This window comes from Lissotriton vulgaris, chromosome 12, assembly GCF_964263255.1.
Source record: "Lissotriton vulgaris chromosome 12, aLisVul1.2, whole genome shotgun sequence".
In the NCBI taxonomy this organism is placed as follows: Eukaryota; Metazoa; Chordata; class Amphibia; order Caudata; family Salamandridae; genus Lissotriton; species Lissotriton vulgaris.
This window is the reverse complement of record NC_141700.1, coordinates 771,841,965-771,855,363: the sequence shown is the minus strand read 5'-3', so window position 1 is coordinate 771,855,363 and position 13,399 is coordinate 771,841,965. Positions and strand designations below refer to the sequence as shown.

At 43.9% G+C, this 13,399-nt stretch overlaps 1 protein-coding gene across 2 annotated transcripts in view; it reads left to right on the top strand.

Moving 5' to 3' along the window:
* GIGYF1 (GRB10 interacting GYF protein 1) overlaps positions 1-13,399 on the top strand; it is a 1,483,862-nt gene that overhangs the window by 1,055,233 nt on the left and 415,230 nt on the right. The gene's annotated exons all lie outside the window — the stretch shown is intronic.

The window sequence follows — 13,399 nt, the reverse complement described above, 5'->3', positions numbered from 1 at the left end:
CCGTATGGTCTTCTTGTCCCTGGGGGTATTTTAAAGAGATCATATTGTGGCCACCAAGGAGTGCTGTCCGAAGTCTAAATTCTAATAACTGGTAGATAATGAAATAATGGAGTCACACTTAGCTGCAGTAGCCAATGCCTGGAAGTATTGTTAGTAAGCTAGTGAAAACCATATTGAGTCTCCCGAGAGCAACTGAAGCCTATTAGCACTATTGGGCCTCCAATGTAATACTAAATAGTTATCCATGAGTGACAGGCATAACTTCAGGGTTTGTCCTTTTATATTGTACTTGTAATCAGTGTTCCCTTTATGCCCTTGTTTGGCCTCTTGACCTGCGTTAGCCTTGCACTGGAATTTCTGTAGACTAGCTTGCTTGCTCTGGGTTGCAGTGGCCATGGACAGAAATCACTGTCCAAAGTGCCATCCTGGATCAGGCTTCCATTCTGGTACCCCTTGTCTGCCTGGTACCTAGTGCTCTAAGGTGCTACAATAGCCTTCTCAAACTTCTGACCCAAGATGTCTTCCGACAGGAGTATTTTTCAGTTGGCCTAACAGTCAAGAATTCCCGCAACCTTCCGAACACTTGGTCAGAGTGATTCCTTATTTCAGGCCTTTACAAGGGGCATAGGTGATAATTTAATATAAAAGATTAGTGTATGAAACTGGCTCTGTATATACTATACCAAAGTGAGATAGTGTGCCTAGAGTCCAGTGGAACCCCGAAGGTAGACAGAGGTAAAAGTAGATAGCACCCTTCTCTCGATTTGTGGTTGAACAGTAAGGCTTTATAAGAGGGTAGTGTAAAAAACTGGTTCAAAAATATACTGCATCAAAGTGAGGTACAGTGTGTATGGAGTCCAAGGGTCTCCAGAGGTTTGGCAGAAGTTAGTTAAATATAACCTTACTGTTAGAAAGTGGCTCTATATATATACTGGACCAGAATAAGGTACAGTGTGTGTATAGAGTCTACAAACCCCAGAGGTATAACAGAGGTTAAAGCCAGGTGTGACCTTACTCTCTAAAGTGGTAGCTTGGTCGCGCAGTAAGGCAGTACCAGAGGACCGTTTAAAGCATTTGTTGTACACACTCAGTCAGCAAAAGGTTTCACACACTCAGACTGAACTCCAGGCCAATTGTTTTTATATCAAAAGATATAGTGATTTTATTTCTAGAACCAACAGGCATCAAAAATATACTGTTCTCAATATGAGTGGCCTCAGATGAGTACTTTGCAGAAAGGCAATAAACTTTGGAAAGACAATAGGTACCGGGGGTTGCAGTAGGCAACACAATTCTACACACAATTTAGCATTGAGCTCAATGGATTTCCTTATATAAACACAGTTGATTACTTTGTAGATTACTTTGGTAATCCCAGGACTGGCTCCTAGGTTCAGTCCTAGAGTCTAAGCTGAAACCAGTTTAGCAAAAACGTTTTAGGTATTGTAGTGATTTTTTCAGGATTTTAAAAGCTATTTTAAAAGTTCACACTTAAAAACTGTTCAACAGAAATATGGCAATGTTATCCAATGGGAGAAAATTCAGGTTGCAGTTACAGTATGATCTCGTTACTTTTGTAATCCAGTACTGGTCTCCTGGGGCCAGCACTGGGGTCTCAACTCAAAACAGGTAAGAAATTTCGTTTTAGTATTTCGTATGATTTTTAAAGAATATTTCTAGTCTTCAAAAGTAGACACTTAGAAGAAATTTCATAGAAAAGCAGACAATGGACTCCTATTGAGAAAATACAAGTTACTAGTAAACCAGCTAGGGATTACTTTTGCGTTTCAGCACTGGGTTATAAGGTAGAGTACTGGCTCGTTTTGTTTTGTTTTGTTTCCCTTTGCTTCTTCTTTTTTGTATGATTGTTTTAAATGGTGTATATATATATATATGAATGTCAATTTTTTGTAATTTGTTTGTGTTCTCTGTATATACTGTTGAGTGGTATGACTGATGGTTTGGATGTGTGTGATTGGTGATTGCAATGAAGCTGTGAGAGGGCATGCTTCACATATGCTTTGAAATGTAAATAGAGTATGTATATATATTGATGTCCTTATTGCTTTTGGATTTACAAATGAAAATTTCAGAAAATAATAATAAATAGACATATGTTTTTCAAATAAATACTCTGTGTGGGACTATGATGATGTTTTGAATCAAAGATTAGAGTGTTTGCCTCTTCATATATTTTGTTCTAGGGGAGGTTTTCTTGTTCTTGATTACAGTATTGGCTCCTCTCCTGATCACAGGTGAGTTTTTCGGACGTCGGATGATTTTATAGGAATATTTCAAGTAGACACTTCAAAGATTTTTCGAGTCAAACCAGTCAATGTTATTCAATGGCAGGTAAGCGAGTTACCAGTTTCCTGGTGAGTCCTTGACTGGTGAAGTTGTGGTTCTGGGATTAGACTCAGGGGTCCCCCAGGGTCAGGTAGGTACAGTTGGTTCACCCTCAGCGGCGCAGGGGCGGCCGAGTGCAGAGGTAGTTAGGCCCAATGTTATCCATTGGGTCACAGGGCCAAGACTGATTTGCATATGGCCATGTCTGAACTGGGGTGGCTTGGTGAGCAAAATAACGATGGATTAAACCCAGATCTGTGACTGAGGGTGAATGTTTTGCCATTGTGCAACATTCCGTCCATCTTGTTTGTTTTGGGTTCTTGGAGAGGCCTCTCCCCAGGGCCAGACTGTCCGGAGCTGGCACCGGGCAATCTCCCGGTGCGCCGCACGGGTTCGGGCCGGTTTGGGGCCGCTGGGGGCCGTTTTTGTTACAGGGTCGTTTTTGCAGCATAGCTGCAAAATTGGCCCTGTAACAAATTCGGCCGAAAACTGGCCCGGAAAAGAGCTTGGCGGCACCTCCAACCCCCCCCGGCGGGGGAGAGGGGGCCGGCTGAGCACTTTGCCACGGCCAGTTTTGGTTCCCAGTCCGGCTCTGCCTCTCCCAAACCTCTTTCACCAGACAAAGTGGCCCCCTTACAGGATGACCAAACAGAAGTTCAAAGGGTGGAAACTCCACTCCTTTCTGTGGCACTTCCCTATAAGCGAAAAGCAGGCATGGCAACAGAACATCCCATCTCCTTTTGAGTTTTTCAGGGTGCGCCATGATCACACCTTTCAATGTCTTGATGAACCTCTCCACAAGACCATTGGTTTGTGGGTGGTATGGGGTAGTAAACTTGTACTGCACCCCACACTCCTTCCACATGTGTTTCAGATAAGCAGACATAAAGTTGGTACCTCTGTCTGAAACCACCTCCTGAGGAAACCCTACCCAGGTGAATACACCCAGGAGGGCCTTGGTTACTGCAGGAGCTGTAGTAACCCTAAGGGGCATTGCTTCAGGGTACCTCATAGCATGATCCACTACTACTAGTATTAATGTGTTCCCTGAGGCTCAAGGAGGCTCAAGTGGACCCACAATGTCCACACGTACCCTTTCAAACGGTACCCCCACCACTGGCAGTGGTATCAGGGGGACCTTTGGATTGCCTCAGCATACAGTAATCCCTTTTCCCAATAAGCTCTGTGGGTACCAATGACATCAGCGAGGTTTCTTTAGTCTTATGATATCACAAGCCCTCTCAAAGGCTGTGAACCACTTGGTGATATCATCACTGTGAGAAAGTGCCATCTTTCTTGCCTTTGTATGCCCCCACTTTTCTTCTGAACTGCTGATGTGCTTTGACTAAGTGTGCCCTTTGTCCCTGCCAGTCAGGTACCCAAGGCCTGTGTTCCTTCCCTAAAAAGAAAAACTATGCTGAAACAAAATACCCAATTGGCATCTTTGGCCACCTGTCAGTCCCTAGTAAATGGTACCCTAGGTACCCAGGGCATGGTGACCAGAGAAGACCCCTGAGGGCTGCAGCACTTATTGTGCCACCCTCAGGGGCCCTGTACCTTGGCACCCACACACTGCCTTTGCAGGCTGGGTGCCTAAGTACAGAACTAAAATAAGTGTCGACATGGCACACATCCCAGTGTTATCACTACAGAGAACACCTGGGGGTCAAAAATAAGCGGTGGATCATAAGACCAATTGCAACACAAAAGACACCAGTGAGTGAGCTTCGATAGCGAAATGCCGGCCGAGGTAAGGCTCAAGAGCAAATGGAGAAATAGTTCCCATCAGAAGCCACTCTGTACCGCCCTTATTCTCATCATCTGGGTTCTCCTTACCCAGGAGACTGAACGGCCGGTCAGGTGTTACCGTAGCCGATATGTGCGAGATAAGGGAAGTGAATGAAGTACAAAGGATTAAGGTGGCTACTGTAGAGGCAGTGTTGTGGTGGGAAAAGTGCTGAGTGAGGGGAGAGAATATAAAATTAGGTGGTCGGGTGGACAAACAACATTTATTAGTGTCCCCCAATCCCTAAAATTTAAAAAGCAAGTGTAAGTGCGGGTTCCAAATAATCACCGTACTATATGATGGTCAACATGTTTCTGCATTATTCTGAACAAAGTTTCAAATGCATTCTTCAGGACCGAAATTGTAAAACACTGCTACTTAGATTTTGTGAAATTAAAACCAATATCACCTGATCTTCAGGTACAAACTCAACCGAATACTGTTGCGTCGCACGATATTAGATCCACACAAAAAGACAGACAAGATAGAAAAGAGAACATGGTTGAGTCATATTCCCATGATTGGTATACTGTGACAAAAAAGACATGTATAAAGACAAACATTGTCGATTAGCAGACTCACCCAAATCTTGTGGTTGAGAGGCTTCACCCCACCTGGCCACAGCGCAGGTATGAGGAGCACCGCTCTACAAAGAATTCATAAGTAATGCCTTTAGAGCAATAAATCAAAAGTTTAAAAATGAGTTCACATCGTGGTTAATGGTTTAATAAGTCCTTCCTACTCCTCATTTAAGAATGTGGAGCATCCCACTACTACTCAACTCCATCAATCCAAAAACGGCTGGCCAAGAGGAGGATAGCTTGGTCATAGAGGGGTTAATCGTTATATAAACTACGCTTATCAGCATGTGTGCTTTGTAATCAGAACCCCTCCAGAGTCAAGCGCTTTTAAACAACATACTGTTAGAAAAATATTGAGCCTTGTGAACTCAAGTCAAGCGCTTTTAAACAACATATTGTTAGAAAAATATTGAGCCTTGTGAGCTTAAGGCATCCAAACTCTGGGGCACTGGTTTTAGCGCGATCGTTGTCAAAATAACTGACGTGACAGTATTAGTTTTGTTGGCCGGGTAAAGATACTCGTCTTACTAACAACGCGCTATGATTCTGGAAAAGGCAGACACTGATTATAGCGCGATCGTTGTCAAAATCACTAACGTGACAATATTAATTCTGTTAGCCGGGTAAAGAAACTCGTCTCACTAACAACGCGCTCTAATTCTGAAACAGGCAGCAGGGTAAAGAAACTCGTCTCACTGACAACGCGCTCCGATTCTGAAACAGGGAGCAGGCTGCATCAGCGCGTATACCTAGTAACGCGATCGTGATCTAACAGCGATGCATTGTTTGGGCTTCAAGCACAGAGAGCCTGCTCGCTTACCTAATCCGTCGATGTCTCCAGGCAGTCAGCTGTACTGCTTGGGGGGGCACCGGCGTTACTGTGGACGCGACTGATATGCACTTCCTCGTTGTACAAGGAATAATGACGGTCACGTGGTACAATCACATGACCACAGGAATGCTGGGAAATGTAGTTCCAACTGAGATCAGTGTGTAAATCAGACAATGATTAAGGCAAATATGTACAGTAATGAGTATCTAGGGAGTTCAAAAGAATAGTCTATGGCCTAAAAAGCGCCGAGGCAGAGTTGCTAGTGAAAACCCAGAGGGTAGATATATGTGTGTGTTTACAGTAGAGGATCATAGGGACATCCAAGGGATAGGTTCGTTTAGTCCCTCTTTGTCACTGTTAAGACGGTATACCCACTTTTGTTCAATTTTGAACAGGAAACGGCTGATGTCAGTACAGGACAAGGGTATCAATGGTTGCTCAAGAACAGTCCAGCAGAAATCTTCCGGGCCATGGCCCTTTTCCAAGAAATGCGCGGTGAGGCGGGTGGCTTGTTTTCTACACCGCACCGTGCTTTTGTGCTCCTGTAGTCTCGTCCTGATTTTGCGGGTCGTCATGCCTACGTATCGCAAAAGGCAAGGGCAGGTAATCAAGTATATTAGGTTGCTGCTGTTGCAGTTGGTAAATCTCTTCTGTATCCAAGGGCGATTAGTCCCAATGTCAACCTCGGTGGATTTCCTGGTTTGGGGACAAACACTACATGCCCCGCAGGGGTGGTGTCCAGATACTGGAGGTAAGTCCCACAACGTGCCAACTTGCCTGGGTTCTTTGTTGCGTGGGCGGGTATGGACCAATTGGTCCTTGAGATTTTGTCCTCTTTTGAAAGCAAAAATAGGGGGGGCAATGTCATCATTTTCAGTCTTTAGGATCGACCAATGTTTCTTTATGGTTTTCTGTACCAGGTTTGAGCGTGTGTTAAATGTATTCACAAAAGCAATACGGTTTGTCTTATCTTTGGGTGGCTGTATCTTCCTCTGTGCCGCGCCACACCACCAGAATGTCATCAATATATGACATTCTGGTGGTGTGGCGCGGCACAGAGGAAGACCTATTACTATTCCATGGCTGGTTGAATAGTAAGAATCCATACTTGAAGTTCACCATTGAACATAGCAGAACCTCACTAGCCTTTCTGGACCTGAGGCTACACGCAACCGCCAATGGCATTGAATCGGAACTTTATCGGAAGCCCATGGCTAGGAATGCCCTACTAAGGTACGACAGTTGTCACCCTCGAGCCCTGAGAGACAACCTGCCCTTCGGCCAATTTTTAAGGGTACAAAGGAACTGCTCCAGCAAAGAAGCATTTGAAATTCACTCCAAGAATTTGGAAACCCAACTGAGTGAAAAGGACTATCCGAGAAAGATCATTCGGAAATCAAAGAAGAGGGCGTCCAATAATAATAGAGATTCCCTCTTGGAGATACAGCCACCCAAAGATAAGACAAACCGTATTGCTTTTGTGAATACATTTAACACACGCTCAAACCTGGTACAGAAAACCATAAAGAAACATTGGTCGATCCTAAAGACTGAAAATGATGACATTGCCCCCCCTATTTTTGCTTTCAAAAGAGGACAAAATCTCAAGGACCAATTGGTCCATACCCGCCCACGCAACAAAGAACCCAGGCAAGTTGGCACGTTGTGGGACTTACCTCCAGTATCTGGACACCACCCCTGCGGGGCATGTAGTGTTTGTCCCCAAACCAGGAAATCCACCGAGGTTGACATTGGGACTAATCGCCCTTGGATACAGAAGAGATTTACCAACTGCAACAGCAGCAACCTAATATACTTGATTACCTGCCCTTGCCTTTTGCGATACGTAGGCATGACGACCCGCAAAATCAGGACGAGACTACAGGAGCACAAAAGCACGGTGCGGTGTAGAAAACAAGCCACCCGCCTCACCGCGCATTTCTTGGAAAAGGGCCATGGCCCGGAAGATTTCTGCTGGACTGTTCTTGAGCAACCATTGATACCCTTGTCCTGTACTGACATCAGCCGTTTCCTGTTCAAAATTGAACAAAAGTGGGTATACCGTCTTAACAGTGACAAAGAGGGACTAAACGAACCTATCCCTTGGATGTCCCTATGATCCTCTACTGTAAACACACACATATATCTACCCTCTGGGTTTTCACTAGCAACTCTGCCTCGGCGCTTTTTAGGCCATAGACTATTCTTTTGAACTCCCTAGATACTCATTACTGTACATATTTGCCTTAATCATTGTCTGATTTACACACTGATCTCAGTTGGAACTACATTTCCCAGCATTCCTGTGGTCATGTGATTGTACCACGTGACTGTCATTATTCCTTGTACAACGAGGAAGTGCATATCAGTCGCGTCCACAGTAACGCCGGTGCCCCCCCAAGCAGTACAGCTGACTGCCTGGAGACATCGACGGATTAGGTAAGCGAGCAGGCTCTCTGTGCTTGAAGCCCAAACAATGCATCGCTGTTAGATCACGATCGCGTTACTAGGTATACGCGCTGATGCAGCCTGCTCCCTGTTTCAGAATCGGAGCGCGTTGTCAGTGAGACGAGTTTCTTTACCCTGCTGCCTGTTTCAGAATTAGAGCGCGTTGTTAGTGAGACGAGTTTCTTTACCCGGCTAACAGAATTAATATTGTCACGTTAGTGATTTTGACAACGATCGCGCTATAATCAGTGTCTGCCTTTTCCAGAATCATAGCGCGTTGTTAGTAAGACGAGTATCTTTACCCGGCCAACAAAACTAATACTGTCACGTCAGTTATTTTGACAACGATCGCGCTAAAACCAGTGCCCCAGAGTTTGGATGCCTTAAGCTCACAAGGCTCAATATTTTTCTAACAATATGTTGTTTAAAAGCGCTTGACTTGAGTTCACAAGGCTCAATATTTTTCTAACAGTATGTTGTTTAAAAGCGCTTGACTCTGGAGGGGTTCTGATTACAAAGCACACACGCTGATAAGCGTAGTTTATATAACGATTAACCCCTCTATGACCAAGCTATCCTCCTCTTGGCCAGCCGTTTTTGGATTGATGGAGTTGAGTAGTAGTGGGATGCTCCACATTCTTAAATGAGGAGTAGGAAGGACTTATTAAACCATTAACCACGATGTGAACTCATTTTTAAACTTTTGATTTATTGCTCTAAAGGCATTACTTATGAATTCTTTGTAGAGCGGTGCTCCTCATACCTGCGCTGTGGCCAGGTGGGGTGAAGCCTCTCAACCACAAGATTTGGGTGAGTCTGCTAATCGACAATGTTTGTCTTTATACATGTCTTTTTTGTCACAGTATACCAATCATGGGAATATGACTCAACCATGTTCTCTTTTCTATCTTGTCTGTCTTTTTGTGTGGATCTAATATCGTGCGACGCAACAGTATTCGGTTGAGTTTGTACCTGAAGATCAGGTGATATTGGTTTTAATTTCACAAAATCTAAGTAGCAGTGTTTTACAATTTCGGTCCTGAAGAATGCATTTGAAACTTTGTTCAGAATAATGCAGAAACATGTTGACCATCATATAGTACGGTGATTATTTGGAACCCGCACTTACACTTGCTTTTTAAATTTTAGGGATTGGGGGACACTAATAAATGTTGTTTGTCCACCCGACCACCTAATTTTATATTCTCTCCCCTCACTCAGCACTTTTCCCACCACAACACTGCCTCTACAGTAGCCACCTTAATCCTTTGTACTTCATTCACTTCCCTTATCTCGCACATATCGGCTACGGTAACACCTGACCGGCCGTTCAGTCTCCTGGGTAAGGAGAACCCAGATGATGAGAATAAGGGCGGTACAGAGTGGCTTCTAATGGGAACTATTTCTCCATTTGCTCTTGAGCCTTACCTCGGCCGGCATTTCGCTATCGAAGCTCACTCACTGGTGTCTTTTGTGTTGCAATTGGTCTTATGATCCACCGCTTATTTTTGACCCCCAGGTGTTCTCTGTAGTGATAATACTGTATTTTGGGGCATGCACCTGGTTGGTCGGTAAACTCGCCCTTAGACCCTACCCCCATTGTTTGTTGTGAATGACACATCCCAGTGTGCCAGGCCCACAGAACCCACTGCCCTGACCTGCTTCAGTCACCCCTCTAGCTGGGTGTCCTATGCCAGAGGTGAGGGCACGGGTGCATGAGCCCTGTGCCCCTACAGTACCCAGGGCCCATTCCTGGGCACTGTAAGTGGAGTGATGCCATTTAAGAGTATATGGTTCTGGGAGGTTGTCATTACGAACTCCACAGCACCATAATGGGAATCTATGAAAGACACCCCAAATACTAAATAAGAAATGCGTTACTTACCTGTAACTGCAGTTAACCAGTATTGGTGTCTTTCATAGATTCACATGCAACCCTCCCGCCTCCCCTGGAAGGACTCACCTATCTCTCTATCAGTGCTACGCCTACCTAGCTTGGTGCGTACGAAAATCGGAGAGACTGAGGCTCCTGACAGGAAGGTTCTAGAGGGAGGTGTTATCTGATTGGCTCTCTTCTAGAGTTTGATCCTTTTTACAAAAAGACATAGGCTACTAAGGTGGGACCCTTAGGCCTTCTTCTCTCTATGTATGTCTATAGGACATTACTTTTCTATATACTGGAGACTCCCGTCTTGACGACGGGGAATGATTCGGTCATGTGAATCTATGAAACACACCAATACTGGATAACTGCAGTTACAGGTAACGCATTTCTTATGGCCTTCACTGAACATCTCTTCTATTTGAATTGATACTTTAAGCAGAATGAAAGCCATTCTTTTACAAAAAAAAGTGCCACTGTTCTAGTCCAAAGAGACGTATGAACTACAAGTTGCAAGGTCCTCTGCAGAGATACATGCCCTTTTATCTGCAAACTTCCCAATACATTTCGTAGAAATGTTAGGTAGTATCTTAAACATGTCTGATACCAGTGGTATTGTACATGTTTTTAAGACAGTTTTTTTCGGGACTGTTGGCACCCTTTGAAGCAGTCCTCTGCATTTTTCCAAACTTTGTGCACTCTTGTGTTCGGCGGCCTGCCTCTCATTTGGGACTCGTAGCAGGAATACTATTATTGTTCCTTCTGCTCCGATATGGCAAGTCCGGTCAGCAGCAATACCCAGAATACCATAGAGAACACTCTCCTGGCAATGAAGTGTCGTGAGCGCATGATACAGATTCTGGGCCTGGCTCGTCTAAGAGACCTGAATACCACGTAGTTCTATCATTCCGACCAATCTGGCAAGATTGCATCTTACCTCTTCTACGTTGCCTGCTTTGTGGTGAAGAATGCGTGTTGGACGTCTGTCTAACACTTCCATCAGCACTACCAACGGATGTTGATACCTTGCTTGGTTCAGTAACGGTCCATGCATCGTGTTTCCCCCAGCGGCTACCAATCCTGATGACTGCATTCATTGAGATCTCACAGACGCAATCTGCTGACGGGGAGATACGTGGATCGACAGGCACACAGGTACCATCTCGGAGGAACATTGCTAATGCGGCTAACGCTGATGGCGATGCTTCACATTTTTGTGCTATCGGTTTACTTAATGAAGTGGTCCAACTTTCACCTACTGTGGTAGACCATTTCTTTACCAGCCTAGAAGATTTTATGTTTTCTCCAAACAACGAGAATGATTTTGTAAGTTAGCACACAGTGTACTATGGGACTCTGTACTCAACCTTCACTTTTTATAACAAAATTTCCAACTTTAAGAACTCTATTTTTCTACGATTTGACTTTTTCCAAAATTGAACTTTTTTTGGCACAAAGTAATCTGCTTAAAGTAGAACTATTCTTGGAGAACAAGAATTCTTTGAAACACTTCCAAGAGACAATATTTCACCTTATCCACAACCTAAACAGTATATATTGTCATGAAATGGTCTCGACTTTTTCTTCTGTATTCCAGAGCCATTTCATAAATGTTATTTCATGACTCATTCTGATAAGCATATTTCAATGTCACACTAGATGCTTTGAATGAAAATATTTCCCTTCAAATGCGTACAGCACAAATGCTTATCTTTCATGTACAACCATTTCAAATGAATTTTATGTATTTTGAGAGGGATTTTTTACACATCATGCTTTAGATATTTTTAAAAATACTTAGAATTTAGTAATATCGAACATAATAAAGTGGAGTGGGTGTTGTGTAGCATTTTATAATCCAAGCGTAAATTACAGATTCATGCCCTTCTATAGATATAATTCACATTGCCCTTATATAGACAAAGAAATCATATCCATATTTAGACATAACCCATCCAGGCCAGATACAGGCTTGGCTACTTCCACTAGTTCCAAAAAGCCACAACGATTTCTTGGAAAACTCTGCTTCAGCAGTTAGGGACATACCCTTACTTGAATATTGATTTGTCCTAGAAATCATGGAGTTTGCAAAGAACTATCATTCCCTTGGGGTTCTTTGGTGACGTTATTATGTGTGACTTTACGTCAAACAAGGCACCTTCAAAGGTATAAACATGCCTTCACTTGCCCTAGCAAACACACAGTGGTTCGGAGCAGCTCGACTATCTACTTGCGCGACGCAGCTCACTACAGCAACTGCTGAAGGAAGCCGACCCTCCAGCTGACGCACTGACAGAGAAGCTGTCCTTTCTCTGTCTAAGAATCCAGCTCCAGTGTTTCCAAGCTCCCTTCGCGGGGTGTTGGGAAATCGAGTCCCAAGACGGAGATAACAGACCTCCGACATTCTAAAACCAAGGTACGGAGCTGATTAGATCCTAAGCGAATTCTTGGATAGATTCTTGGCAAAGACAAACTAAACCTATGCTACACCTCACTTCTTCGCTCGTACTAGACTTAGGTTAGGTACATCGGGGTAGACGTACTTTAGAAGCACCAGTTGAGTACTTTTAGCCTTTGTTATTTATGTATGTATTTATCTATGGCTTAGAAACCATACAATGCTTTTACAGTAATATTTTATAATATGTTCTTACTGTACGGACTATACTTTGCTATCAGTATTACGATTGTAGCAGTTCACTTTACTTGCATGAGAAAATAGACCGTTCAATAAACCTTTTATTTAAAACGCCGTCTCTCTATTTCTCTACAACTCTGATGAAATAAAGCATGCACGATTGAGTAAAATATCTATCTATTGTTTCCACGACTCTGAAGATGAGTTTTATTCTTTGGGAAACAAAGTTGTCCTGTTTATGCGTTTGTCAGAAACTAATTCCTTCTTGTTTATTGGAGAAAGTTTCTAGTGACCTCTGAGCTAGCTGGCACTCACAATTAAGTCTAATATATTCGATAGAGACCTAGTAGACATGAGTCCTAAGTCAAATGTATAGGATATATTATTCCAATGAGCAGAGCCTTTTGGGAATATAGGAACTACACTACAGTAGTTAGGCCCAATGTTATCTAATGAGAGGCAGGGGGCCTTCGGTTGGTGGCTGCTAGCAAGCAGGCCACATGCCTGTGGAAGCTGGGCTCCTGGTCACTTGCTCAGGGCAAATGGGGGATGCAGAGTGTGGAGGATTCGCGGTTTCTGGCTGGCACCAGGGTATTGCTGTTTAAGCAGAGCCACTGCTCATGGGAGTCCCAGTCTCTAAGAGGATCAGGCAGGCAGGTCCTCTGGGGTTCTCGAGGTTGCTGTCGGCAGGAGACGCCGGGATTTAGCAGGAGCAGGTTAAAGGATCACCAGGCTTGTAGGGATAAGGCCAAGTCAGTTGGTGTCGACCTTTTGTTAACAGCTGCGTGGCAGGTCTTGTTCTTCTTGCTCTTCTTTCTTGTTTCGAAATCTGGATCTCAGGAAGGAAGGTTGATGGTGCCCCTAAATACTAAATTTAGGGGCGTTA